The following is a 13,869-nucleotide window of genomic DNA, read 5'->3' as shown; positions in this document are numbered from 1 at the left end:
TTGAAGTAGCTCTGTTTTCCTCCTCCGTTAGTGCTTTAAAGACGCATCTCTGTGACTTCTCACTTGCGCTGTTTCTAATGCTGGATCTATTGTCATTCTTGTCTTTGTTCTTTGTAGGGAATGCATCTTTCCCCACTCTGCTGGCTTTTTAAGGATTTTTATCTTTGTCACTGGTTTTGAGCAATTGGAAAACTATGTGTGTTGGTGGACTTTTTTCCCCAGGGGGTCTTGAGTTTGCTCAATCTGTGAGTTCACAGTTCACTTGCAGTTTTGAAACATTTTTATCATTATTTAAATATTTTTTCTGTCTTTCTCCCCACATGAGCACCTCCACTCCAGGAACTTATACTGACACGAAGCTGACCCATAGTGCACTGGTGCTCTATTGTTTTATTTCCTTAAAAATGATGGTTCCTTTTTCTCTCTGTGTCACCCTTGGGATAGTCTCTAGCATTACTTCTTTGCATTCACTGTCCTTTCCTTCTGCAATGTCGGATCTGCCATTAATCCCATGCTGTGTATTTTTCATTTCAGACGTTGTAGTTTTCATCTCTGGAAGTTTAAATTGAGTTTTAAAATTTAAAAAAAAAATTGTGGGGAAATACAACATAAAATTTGCCATCTTAATAATTTTTAAGTGTACAGTCCAGAGAATTTTAATTTTTTCCCCTGTCACTATTATCCTATGGAATATAGTTATGATTCTTTAATATCCTTCTCTGCTAATTCTAACAACTGTGTCAATCCCTGGTCAGCTTTGACCAATTGATTTTTCTCCCATGGGTTGTGTTTTCTGCTTCTTTGCACACCTGGGAATTTCTGAGTGGATGCCACACACTGCAAATTCCACTTTGCTGGGGTGCTGAATATTTTTGTGTTCTTATAAACATTCCTGAGTTTTGTTTTGCGTGCAGCTAAGTGACCTGGAAAGGGCCTGATGTTTCAGGTCTTGGTTTTAAGATTTGTTAGGTGAGAACAGAGACATGATTAGTTTAGGGCTGATTACTCTCCAGTGTGAAGGCAGGACCCTCCTGAGTACCTTCCCAATGCTGCATGAATTTTCTGTTTTTTTTTTTCTTCTTCCAGTTTGGTGGGTAGGAAGAGGCCCTGCCTCTTTATCTCGCGTGAGCTCGATAACCCTTTGGGTGATGCTTTCTCTGGCTTTTCACCGATGAGTGTGCTGGTCGGAGCTTTGCTGACTCCCTCCGTGCAGCTACTTCCTCTCTGGCACTCTGTTCTGCAAACGGTGGCTGCCGTGGGCCGCTGGGCTCTCAGCCCCACCTCTACCTGAGTATCCTTCCAGCCTGCGCCGGGCTTCTCGCTCCTGGACACTCAGCGCGGGACGCCGGGGCAGTCATTGGGCTTGTCTTGTGTGTTTGCATCTTTCACGGTCAAAACAAGGCCTCGTTTCACACATTTTGTCTGCGTTTTGGTCGTTTCCTGTGGAAGGCAAGTCCCGGCTCTGTTTTCCCATCATGACCATGAACAGAAGGAGGCATTTTTTTCTTTTATAATTTTAAGTTTCTTTTTTTATGGAAAATCTCAAACATAAACAAAAGTAATGAGAAGTACCACGATAAGCCCTATGACCCCTCCTGAAATTTCCACAATCATCCATTTTGGGGCACTATTCTTACTGAGACAATCTCAAACTTCCCTGCTTTTAATCCACACTACCTTGCTTCTCACGGGTGCTGACCCCAAATGGGAGTGGTGACCCCAAATGGGAGTGGAGATGCAACGGCGTCCCAGGACAGTGACTATTCACTCAGGTGCCCTGGGGGGGGGGGGTGGCCCCCACGGCCTGAATGCCAAGACTCTCAGACTCACGCTGAAGTGTGTAATCACACCTGACAAAGACACAGGTGGTCACCGATCTTGGAAAAGGAAGAAACGACTGGCATTCCCGAGAGACTGGGCCTCCTTTCCCACCCACCCCTCCCGCACCAGCGCTCACGGACAGTACGCACCTGGCGAGACACCAGCTCACACGGTGCTCCGAGATCACATGTGCACCACTGACAAGTAATTCATTTACTCTTCATCATAACTACTTAGCAATCTCTTCCCTATTTCCTGTTCAGAGACCTTTGGATGCATCAGCCTGAATAATTGAACAGAAAGCCTCCAGCTTCAGAAGCTTTTGAAGTCCCTCCTTAATTACCTGGACAGAAACATGCCTCTCTACTCTGCCCCACATCTGCCGAACAGGATCAAAGAAACCCCACGTGGTGGTGCTTGGTTCCTTGGTTGGCCAGATGTACCATTTTCCTTCCTTGATGGTAGGATGCTTCTGGAACTTTCTCGGTAGCTGCTGAGTACCACTACCATCATCAAGGAGTGCTGCCCTCCCACCTCGCATCAAACACTCTTGGCTGTAACTGATGAAAATGGCCCACAACATCATCTTTTATTGGGCTGCCGTCATGGGTCGGATGGTGTGTCCCCACCCTGCCCCCTGCCCCACTGAAACCAAGTTGAAGCCCTACCCTCAGCACCTCTGCACCTGACTGTATTTGGGGGAGGGCCCACCCTATCAGCCTCACGTGTCCTCACGAGAAGCGGAAACTGAGAGTCTAGAAAGATAGCAGGGGTGCCCCCACGCAGGGAGAAGGTCATTTGCAAGCCAGGGAGAGACGCCTTGGAGGAAACCAGCCCTTCCAGCCTCCAGGACTCTGAGCAAATGACTCTGTTGCTGAAGCCACGTGGTCTGTGGTGCTCTGCTATGGCAGCCTGAGCCGACAGGACGGGTGCTAAGCCCGGTGTCCTCCGTGGGGATGGCAGGGGGGCTCCAGATGCTGAGTGTGTGTTTTCCCCCAGGAATTTCAAATGAACCAGAGTATTCACACCAAAACACTGTGACACGGAGACAGGCCACCGAAGAGTGGGTGGTGAGTCTAGACTAGCAGTGGGCTGGGTCCAGGTAGTCAGTTTCTGGGGAAATGAAGGCTGGGGGCCCATGCACGGAGGGCTGTGAGGCCAGGGGCAGGTGGCTCTAGAGGATGACACCCATCCTGGCTGGCATGGTTTCTGCTCAGGGATCCGAGGAGAACTCCCACCAGGAGGAATCTAGAAATCAGCTTCCTCCGCAGCTGCTGCTTTTTCCACCTTTCCGGGAGGCATGCATCTGGGGAGGCTCGAGGGGGGATCCTTCCGGAGGAGAAGCTGTCTCCAGCCCCAGGGCGGATCCTACTCCCTCTTTGAAAATCCCCTGGCCCTGAGCTTCGGGAGAGGAGTCAGGAAAAGGCAGTGCCATGAAAGACACACAGAGAACCGAACTGCCTTCCCTCTCCCTTGTGTCCCCGAAAGCTCCTTGCAGGGAACTCCTCAGCTTAATAACTCAGAAAAAAGCACTAAAGGCGATCCTGAAGAAGGCGCTTAATGGGTTCTCGGGGGCGGCTGGAATCCAGAGCTCCGTGGAGTCGGGGAGCTTCTCATTACGGGGAGAACCTCGGGCTGGAGAGAAACCGTGTGAATCGCCCCAAAGCCAGCGCACCGTGGAGTATGGCCACTGCTCCCTCTGGAGGGTGACCCGGCCGGCGCCGCCCCCGGCCTGTCCCCTTCGGCAGGGAAGCAGTGGGGTAAGGGCAGCACGGAGCCCGCCAGCTGTGGCCTCTGAGACCCGTTCCTGCAGCCGCCCCACCGGAGAGCCCCGCCCCCCTCCTCCCCGTGGGGACGCGGCCCCCGCCACCCCACCCCAGCTGGTGACCAGCTGGTGACCCAGCTGGTGACTGCCGGCAATGGCTGCTCGGACGCACCGGGCCCCCAGGGGGCCCGCCCTCTGGCTCGGGGGGCAGCGCTCGCCAGGTCCCCCCTCCCGTGCCCTGGGGCGGCTGGTGGGCTGACCTGCAGAGAGACCCCCCAGCAGGGAAGGCAGGACCCCCGTGTCCCGTGCGGTGTGTCTCCCCCGGTCCCGCCGCCGGCCTCTCCTCCTACACTGTCCGCCGAGGGCGGGGCTTCTCTGCTCACTTGCCCCCCACCGAGCTTCCGGTTTCCCGAGCCACGAGGACACGCCCTCTCCGGGCAGGGGTTGCGCCCACGTGGCCCAGCCCTGGCCAGTCCGAGCTTCCCGTTCTCCAGGCCACAGTGATTGGTTTAAGAAAGGTCATGTGACCCAAGCCAGGCCAATCAGGACGCCGCCTGGGTTTTCCGGCAGGGTCTCCGGCGCAGGTGGTCCCCGGTCATCGGAGCGGGAGGGTGTGCGCGGGTGCGGGTGGGTGTGAGGGCCGCAGGTGGGCGGGTACGACCCGCCGCGCCGGGAAAGGGGCCCCGTGAACGAGGGGGAGAAGTGGAGACCCGCGCCCCGGGACCCCTGCATCCAGCCTGCATCCGGGGACCCACCCCTAAGTGTGCGATCACCGGCGCGGCGCGTGACCTGCTACTTCAACTCGGCTGTCGGGTGGGCCCTGACAGCCGCCGCTGCCTCACTGTTTTCTGACCTATAAAAGTGGCAGCGTCCTGTGGCTCCCCTGAATGCTGAGGGGGACTTCTGTCACCGGCCTTGAAAAGGCCTGCATGAAAACGGATTCCGTGGGTAGCTGTGCTGAGCCGCAGCGCCCCCGGCCCTTTGAAGCCCTTCCCTCTTTTAGATCTGGCCGGGGTTTGCGAGGGGCTCAGCGCTCCTGTCCTTGACGAGGACTTAACAAACATTATTTTATTCCTAATGGCAGAACTTTGGGCCCCAGCACCACCCCAGGTGGCCCTGACCCCAGGAAGGGTGCTGCCTGGCTTCCTTTAGGAGCTGCGGTCAAGGACACGCCAGGGCTGCTTCTGGGGACCGGGACCACTGTTCCACCACCACGCTCCCCATGGAGGCTTTACCCTGAAAGGGGCCCCGAGCAGCCTGCACCTGCGTGTCTCTGAGCTCTGCTGGAAGCCTTCAGACTGTGCGGCCTCCATCCGGGTCACTACAGCCGGCCCACCGCTCGAGAGGGAGCACTGCAGGGCCTCCCTCGGCCGAAGGGCCGGAGGGCACCGGGAGACACACCAGAAACCAGTGCTCCGTGCTCAATCGCCTCCAGGACCTCAAATGTAGTTCCCCTTTTGGAGCTGTCAGGAGGTGGGGGTGGGGGGGGACGAAGACAGGGGAGGACAAGAGACGCCTCCCCCACCCCGTGTGTTCCCCACAACGTTCTAGTTCTGGCTTCTCGGACGAAGATGTGCTGGCGGCCAATAAGCACATGGATAGATACTCAACATCCTGAGTCATAAGAGACGCAGATTAGAACCCCAAGGACACATCACTGCACACCTGTGGGACCGATGACAGTGGAAAGCTGGACCACACCGCCGGGGGAGTGCAAACCGGTGCAGCCGCTTTGGAAGACCCCTTTGCAGTTTCTTAAAAAGTTACACATTTAGGGGCACCTGGGTGGCTCAGTTGGTTGAGCGTCCGGCTTCGGCTCAGGTCATGATCTCACAGTTTGCGGGTTTGAGCCCCGCATCGGGATCTGTGCTGACGGCATGGAGCCTGGAGCCCGCTTCGAGTTCTGTGTCTCTCCCTCTTTCTCTGCCCCTCCCCTGCCCATGCGCTCGCTCTCTCTCTCTCTCTCTCTCTCTCAAAAATAAACTTAAAAAAGTTACACATTTCTTTATCTACCATGTGACCCAGCCATTCCCCTTCTGAGTATTTATCCAAGAGAAACAAACACGTCCACACAGAGACTTGAGTGCAAACAATTTGCAGCGCGTTTCTTTAGCACCCGGAAGTGGGTTCCGTCCGATGCCCATCAGCGGGCGACTGGTTAAGCAGACTGTGGCCCAGCCAAGCCATGGAGCGTCACTCGTAAATACAGAGGAACGATCCGTATGCGCAAATCTCAAAGCAATGACTCTGAGTCAAAGGAACCAAACCAAAAAAAAAAAAAAAAAGAGCCCAGACGGTATGATTCCCCGTTTATGTAAAACTCCTGAAAATGCAAACTACAGGAGTAGCAGGAAGCTGAGGAATGGTTGCTAAGGAAACGGGGGTGGGGAGAGCAGGAGGTGGGGGTCACGGGAACTCAGGAATCCTTTGGGGCGATGGATGCGTCATCTTGAACCTGGTGATGGTTTCACGAGGGGACACGTGCGTCAAAACGTATAGTATTGTACAACTTGACTGTGTGATGTTTGTTGTATGTCGATTATACCTCAGTCAAGTTGTTTGGAAAAAAAAGACATCATTACGCCACATCACAGACGCCACCGGGAGGGACGCCCCACGTGGGGGCAAAGTGGCTCCGGGATGAAGACCGTCTGAGTGAGTGGGACTGGGACGCGAGAACGCCTCTCAACGGCCCTTCCGGTATGGACTGGATCCAGCTTCAAAGTTCTGGGAGACGGTGTCCGGATCCACGTCCCCTGCAGGCTCCCCCTGCTCCTTGGGGCAGGGCGGGAAACCGAGCATTGCCGCTCCCGCCCTACGCCCCACACGGCAGTTCAAGAAAGACCACTCTGCATTCTGTCTCAGCGTCTGCAAAGTGCTTCTAACCCCGGGGATTTGGGGGCAGTGGGGGTCGCTGACGGCACTCCCCACCCCATTCCATGCCTAGGCTGACATCTCGGGGCATCCCCGTTAGAACCCTGTCTCTGCATCCTGCCTGGGTCTGACCCCGCGACCCCAGGCTCTCTCTCTCGCCGCCAGCAAAACCACATTTCCGGGCCCAAAGCTCCACCCTATCTTGTGCCTCTGCTCCCAGCCAGGATTTCCAAATTTTGGCAAGTCTGGTCTCCTTGGGCCGGGGCCCAGCTGCAGTTGGGCCCCCACCGGCCCCCACCACCTTGGCACTGATGGCGAACTCAGGCCCTCTGGAGCCCATGACCCCACAGCCCGTAGTGCTTATGGGGGCGCCCTACCCCATCCCACTAGCCTCACTTTACCCCAGCTGACCAGTCTCCCCCACACGTTTTGTCTGGGGCTTTTCTGTGGGGGCTTCTGTACTGGTCCCAGGCCATTCTGGCCTTGTAGGAATGCCTCGGCCCTCCACACGCATCCTGCTAGGGAGCTGATGGCCTGGGCCGTCAAATCCTAGCTCCCCGCACTGGGAGGCACGCAAGGGGTGTGGGGGTCTTTGGAGGCAGGAGAACAGGCTGACTCGATGCAACTCTGGCTCTTGGCCCCTGGCTCCTCCCATGTTCACACGTTTACACTCCGGCGGGACTTCCGCCCATCGTTCCTCTGCTCACGGTTGTGGGGGGCCTGGCTTGAAGGGTCTCTGTGCCCTTCCCTGACTCGTTAGCAGACCCGGTCCCCCCACCCCGGGCGGGGAGTGCGGGGCCTCTGATGCCGAGTTTTATCACGTGAGGACATGTTACGGTATACAAATAAACAGACGCACGCATGGGGGGCGGGTTCGAGGTCGAGGAAGGGCAGAGATTCTGGGGCTGCACAGCATTCCCTGCCATGTGCTCTGGGGTGCTCAGCGGGTGGTTGGGTGATGGGCAGAGAGGTCCGGGGACGCGGCTGGGGAGAGCAAAGGAACTCTGAGTTCCCGCGGGCTCCTGGGAGCTGGGCCTGACATCTGTATCTGTGCACCGACGGCAAGTCCCTGAGGCTTTGCTGCACGCAGCCTGGCCTGTGTCAGCGCCTGGTGACTGTGGACTGAATCAGCAGAGCACCGGGCCGCTGAGAGCCCGCGAGGGACGCTGCGCTCCCCCAGCTCGTGAATGCAGATGTGTCGCCGAGCGTCCCGGGGGGCGGGTTCTGGAAAACGCACCTGAGGAGCGGTGAGCCTGAGCCCTTCACGCCCACCAAGAGCCGGTCTGCCCCTCAGCACCCCTGGGGCCCTTTGCTGGTCTAAGCGCTGGACGGTGACTTCTGGCAAGTCCAGTGCCGAGCCCGGCCCACCTGGGAAGACGGTGGCCTGCGGGAGAAGCGGTGGCCTAGGAGCCAAGGACCCACACTCCCAGCCCTAGCTCTTCCCTCAGCAGCAGCTTGAATGAGGGGCCGAGACCTCCAATAGCCTCAGTTTCCCCAGTGATGCGACGGGGATGCCCAGGGCTGCTGCGAGGCTCTGTAGTGCTCCCTGACAACGCCTTTGTGAGCCATGGTCCCTGTAGGCCTTGCTCTCCTGCCAGTCACCCCGGGACACAGCCCGTGGGCCCCACATCCCCAGTGAATGCCGGCCCCTCGAGCGAACAACGATGGTCCCAAGATACCCTGCGGGAATGGTGGGAGCCTGAGGACGCTGGGCCTGCACCTCTCATGCAGAGGCCTCGGCCCCAAGCCCCGCCTCCCTCCTTCCTTCCCAGGGGCAGGTGTGAGCAGTGAGTGTCCCCCCTGCCCACCCCTGTCCCCATACCGCACCGCCGAGGACCCTCTTCCTTCAGTCTGGGAAACCGAGGCACCGATGTGACCCTGCAGGGCCCAGAAGCCTCCAGGACACTCAAAATCCCTGCCAGTCAAGAGAGTGAGGCTGTTGGTACTGTCCTGGTCCCCAAAGCTCCAGGCTCGGGTGGAGAAGGTTCCAGCATATCAAGGAACACGGGAAGGAGGAATCTAAACGTGCTGAGTGAGGGGACCTTGGCGGCCTGTGTTGCTGGCAGAATAGTCCTGCCCGCTGGTCTTTAGGGGGAGACCACGGTGGCCAGCTGCCTACCTGCCTACCTGCCTGCCCATGGCAGGCTGGGAGTCCCCGGGGCTGGCTCAGAGCCCAGGGAAGCACTTCTGGGGCTTGCGGGGTGGGGGGTGGGGGTGTCACACAGTCTCCCAGACCCTCAGATTCACCATAAACGGGGGCCAAAGGCATACAGGCTGGTTTTCAGAATAGGTAAATAGGTAGCCAGGTAAAGGCGTGGGGCAGCTGTGCTCAGAAAGCACAGACACGGACGGACGCGGCAGCCGCTACCCCGACACCCAGGACATCCACAGGGCAGCAGACCCTGGCCCCTGGGTTCCTGCCTGTCGGATGGAACGGCACCCAGCACGCAGAAAACAGAGCCCGCGGCTCCTCTCCCTGTTGTGATGCCCCTGCAGCCCAGCTGGTCCCCTGCCCTGGCCGCTTGCGGCCTCCAAGGGGCCCTGACCAATGCCCACAGCGTGTGGCGGTAGCCTGCGAGGACAGTGATGAGGCTCCGGGGCCCAGCTTCCCTTGGCGACCTGCCCGTGTCCACAAGCCACTAGATCATCACCTCTCTGCTCTGGAACATTCCACCTCCCAGAATGCTCTCTTCATAAACCACACCCCAAAGCTCTTTGGTGCCACCCAAGATGCAGCTTGGGCCACCGCACGGCCTGTGTCACCAGGGTGCTGTCCCTGACCCCAGCAAAGACCCAGACCAGGAGGAGAGATGCAGGGCACATCTTTCCTCAACCATCGGGGCTGAGCCTTGAGCTGTGCCTGGCCTGCGGGCAGGTGCAGGGCAGACAGTCACATGCCAGGTGCCCGTAAGTGGGGGTTGAAAGAAAGCACACGCTGTTAGTGTACTGGAACCCCGAGCTCCAGCTGGGCTCACGATTCTTCCCGCGGGTCCAGTTGTAACCACACTGGAGCGTCCAGGCTGGGGGCAGGGACGGGGGAGGGCTGGAGGGGATGCCCTAGGACATAAATGGATGAGGTCATTAGGACAGTGAACGTACTCGGGGTGCTGTGGGGAAGGCCACGTGGAGGGGGGTTCAGGACCGGCCCCTCCAGGTGGAAGCAGAGCGAGCAGGTGTAAAGACGGAGAGAAGGTCCGGTCTGGGAATCTGATGACAAGAAGTCAGAGGGGGTCAGCTGCTGGGGCTTTTTACTGCAACAGGTGCACCTGCCAGGGCTGTGGAGGGGGGTGGGTGTCAAGGCCAGGACGTGACCTGAACGGTGCCCAGCACACAGTTATGAGCTGAGTTGTGTTCCTGGAAAGTCACATGTTGAAACCTGACCCCCAGCACCTCACAAGGGCTCCGTATTTGCAGATGGGGGCTTTGAAAAAACAGTTCAATTACAATGGGGCTACTGGGGTGGGCTCTGATCCCAGGGTGACCAGGGTCCTTCTAAGAAGAGGGGGTCAGGACACAGACACGCACAGAGGGACGGCCCCGTGAGGACACAGGGAGAGGATGGCCGTCCGCGCACAAGGAGAGAGGCCTCGGGAGGCCCCGGCCCCGCCCACGCCCGGACCTCGGGTCCCCGGCCTCAGGGACCGGGAGAGGATAAATGTGTAAGCCCCCCAGGCTGTGACACCTTGTCGTCCTGCAGCCTGACTTTGCAGACGGCAGCCCGAGCAAACACACACACAGTGAGTACGGCATCATGTCAGGTCTTCGATGACACCCGGGGGACCGGATGCGCACAGGTGCGTGGCACCTGGCCAAGGTGGGGTTCGGGCCCGGGCAGGCTGACGCCCCAGGACTCCCTGCTCACCCCACGGGCTCTGCCTCCCTCCGCCTGCTTGTTCTTCTCAGAATTACAAACAGGCTGCAGAAAGCAGGACTCCTGCCTCCCCCGGGAAGCAGGAATCCGTACTGCTTTTGGACTTTTATTCTCGCGCACGTGAAGCGGTTTTCAGGAAGGACACGCCCCTGCTCCCCTGAGGATGGTGAGGTCGTTGGCACAGAACGTGAGATGTCAGGTAGGACACATCCATCCTCTTTGGCAGTGAACGGGGGACTCGCCCAGCCCGGACTACGTCGTCCCCGGGCCCCCCGGACTCCCCCAGACTCTGGAGACCAAACAGGGGCAGGATGGACGGCCATGCGTCCACAGTGAAGGTGACAGAGGGAGATGTGTGGCGGCCATTACCGGAGGGCCCAGGAGGGATCGGGGCCGGAGCCTTCATCTCGCACACCATCACCCATCAGCCACACACGAGGGGCGGCCTTGCGCTTGCAGGCAAGTGAGGGGGTCACAAACTTTTACGCGACACGGGGCAATCACAGGAGCCAGCGGGAGGATCCTGGTGCAGCTCAGAGGTAACTAAGCTTTCTTCTTAGATGGAAATGTCTGTTCTTTCCATGAGAACGTCCCTCATTGGTGATGGTTTAGATCCTTGGGAAGCCGTGGTGATTCTCAGCCCTTTGCTTGCCGTGACACAGGATGGGTGACTCTCCTATCTGCCCTTGAGTGCAGGCGAGTGTGAGCCTGAAGGCAGGTGAGGGTGAACGTGAACGCGGGCGAGCGTTTACCTGAATACCCTCACTTGTCAAGTTAGATTCTTTTCAAACCTGCGCGCCCGCCCGATTCCTGCTGTGTGAGGACCTGAGGGTCTGGTTGTCACCCCAGCCCACGTCTGCTCTGTGCTGGCTGTGCTGGACCCATCACAGCTGTCGAGAGCATCATGCCCAGCAAGAGAACTCACTGTGTGTGACTGAGCGTCTAAGTGACAAGCGCGGGTCCACTAGGAAAAGCAAAGGTAGGGCTTCTTGCCAAAATGGAGGGAATGCTCCTGGGGCGGGGTCTCTGGGATGGGGTGGGATCTGGGGCCCGGCCTCAGGGTGGCCCCCACCAGAGTCTGTGGCTGCCAGCACGGGCCTGGAGGGGACAGAAGGGCGGGGCCCAGTGCTTTCGTGTGTCCAAGGCTGGGGTCAGGGTGCAAAGGCCTCTTAGCTAAAGGAGGCCCAGACAGACCCGGGCCCGTGTGCAGCGACAGGAAACCGCCCCCGAGCAGGGGCCTGGAGGGAGGAGGCCTGTTTGTTCGGAGCACCTACGTGTGCGGCCTCAGTGCTGGGCCTGGGGCTGTAAACTCAAACGTGACTCGCCCTGCTCACGGCCTGGAGACTGGCCAGCCGGCGGTACGGACACACTTCTACAGTCGGGCTGCTGGGCTGCGCGTCAGCCCGGGCCAGGCCTTAAAATAGTGCTGTGTGGCCACGACCAGACATGGTCCTGTGAGGTGGGCTATGTCTTGGGGAGCCCTCGTGTGCTATGGGCGAAGGCTCCCACCTGGGCACCTGGCTCTCTCGGTGAAAACTTAACAAGCCCCAGACCGTGCCAGGCAGAGGGGACCCCAAGGTTGTCTGCAAAGGTCAGAGGACTTCAAAGTGCAACATGGTTCCCCGTCGGCCCAGCCTGCCCCCTGCCCCAGGACCCTCTGACATCAGCCTGCATCCTACACATTTTCCATGAGCCTCCCTGGGCAGGGCGTTGTGCCCAAGCCGGGACACGTTGAAGAAGGACACGGACCACCATGCTGCCGCGGGAAACAGCCACGTGCACTTGGTGTAAATGCTGGGGGAGGGGGAGGGGCACAGAACACAGGGCGGAGAAGCCTGTCCTGGAAAGTGGGGTGGGGGGGCCTCAGCACTGGGGAAGGAGGAGAGGGCACACCAGACAGAGGGACAGCGCGGGCAAATGCCCGGTGTGGTGGGTGGGAGCTGGAGCCGAGGGGAGGGTGGACGCTGGGTTTCTGCGGGGGGCGTTTGGGGACAGGAGAGCAATCCTTGGGGCAAGCTACTGCGTGCCAGCTGTGCTGATGGTTCCCTCCACACATCACCTCTCCTGAGACCCAGCAACCCTGACGTGAAGGTTTCCCAGGGCCCTGAGGCTCAGAGAGGTGAAATGCCTCATCGAGGTTTGACTCGGTTGCTGGGAGAGCTCAGGCCCCGGCAGCATCTCCAGGGTCGGTGCTGGATCCCAGGGCCACAGGTGCCCCCCAGATCCTGCCCTCTGCAGGTCAGTACAAGGAGGCCCCAAAGACGTCCACATCCTGATCCCTGGTGCCCGTGACTGTGTGACTTACAGGGCAGGTGTGACTGAGTAAAGGGTGTTGATGGCCAGTGATCCTAGATGATCCGGGTGGGCTCACTGTGACCACAGAGTCCTTTCTCTCAAAAGGAGAGAGTCAGAGTCAGAGAGGGAGGCATGACGCCGGAAGTAGGGGCTGGGGCCACAAGCCAGGGCGCCTCTAGAAGGTGAGGGCCAGGAACGGAGCTTTCAGGAGGAAAACAGCCCCGCTGATGCCTTGACTTTAGCCCCTTGAGCCCCGTTCTGGACCTGTAACTTCCAGAACCCCAAGGTAACACACGTGTGTTGTTTGAAGCCACTACATATGGGGTCCTCTGTCACAGCAGCCACAGAAACTCATCTGCTGGCAGAGCTGAGTTTACCACAGCCCAGAGGAGAGCCAGCTGTGGAGGTCACGGCTGAGGTCTTCACAGACCAGCTCCTCCCCTTCTGGCTGTTAATAAATAGCAGGTTGATAAACAGGGCCGACGGGGACGAGGCTTCCCTTTGAGGATACCCCTCAACACAAGGGGGTACAAGGCAGCCTGTACCCCGAAGATGCCCACGAAGCCACCGGCAGGCCCTCTCCGAGTCCCCCCTGATTTTCTCAGACCTCGTGGCCTCCAGAACACTCACCCACATCCAGTGTCCACCTGCAAAGTAAAATTAACCCGCTCCTGTGCCGTGCAAGCCAGTAGGGGCTCCTAATGGGAGAGGAGGGAGCCCCAGTTCTGCCAGGACCAAGGACAGTTCCTTGGCGGTGGTCAGCCGGGCTCGAACAAAAGTCACTTACTCCCCCACCCTTCAGGCTGTCTGCACCAGTGGCCGATGGAGAGCTAGAGAGAGGCTGGGACTCCGCCAGGCCTGGCTGGGATGGGCAGGAACACTGAGGCCCATAGGCCTGGCTCATGTGCTGTTTTTATGGGGATGGGAGGCTGCAGGCCTGGGCTGCCCATGGTGGCCAGGATGGGCCCAGGGGCAGTCTGCTGGTTTCCTGTGCCCCTCTGTGAACCCTGGGGGGGGGGGGCTCCTTGTCACAGAGCCCACCATATCTAGGGGACCCTCAAAACTCCAGCTTTTCTCAGCCATTCAACATGCACCTGTTGCATTAGGCCATCTCAGTGATGTCAGTGGGGACAGAATTGGGGACGACAGAACATGCTCAACCAGAGGCAAAAGGTGCCAGAGGCTCAGCAGGCCTGTGATGCTTCCTTCCCACAGAGGAGTCATCCATGAGGACCTGGTTGGG

General features: G+C 58.6%; 1 protein-coding gene across 7 annotated transcripts in view; it reads right to left on the bottom strand.

The window, feature by feature from the left end:
* The window catches only part of SHANK2 (SH3 and multiple ankyrin repeat domains 2), a 493,595-nt gene that overhangs the window by 68,054 nt on the left and 411,672 nt on the right, over positions 1 to 13,869 (bottom strand). The gene's annotated exons all lie outside the window — the stretch shown is intronic.

The sequence above is a fragment of the Panthera onca genome, chromosome D1 (assembly GCF_046562875.1).
Source record: "Panthera onca isolate mPanOnc1 chromosome D1, mPanOnc1 haplotype 2, whole genome shotgun sequence".
Taxonomy (NCBI): Eukaryota; Metazoa; Chordata; class Mammalia; order Carnivora; family Felidae; genus Panthera; species Panthera onca.
The sequence above is the reverse complement of the archived record's forward strand: the minus strand, read 5'-3'. Positions and strand labels throughout refer to the sequence as shown.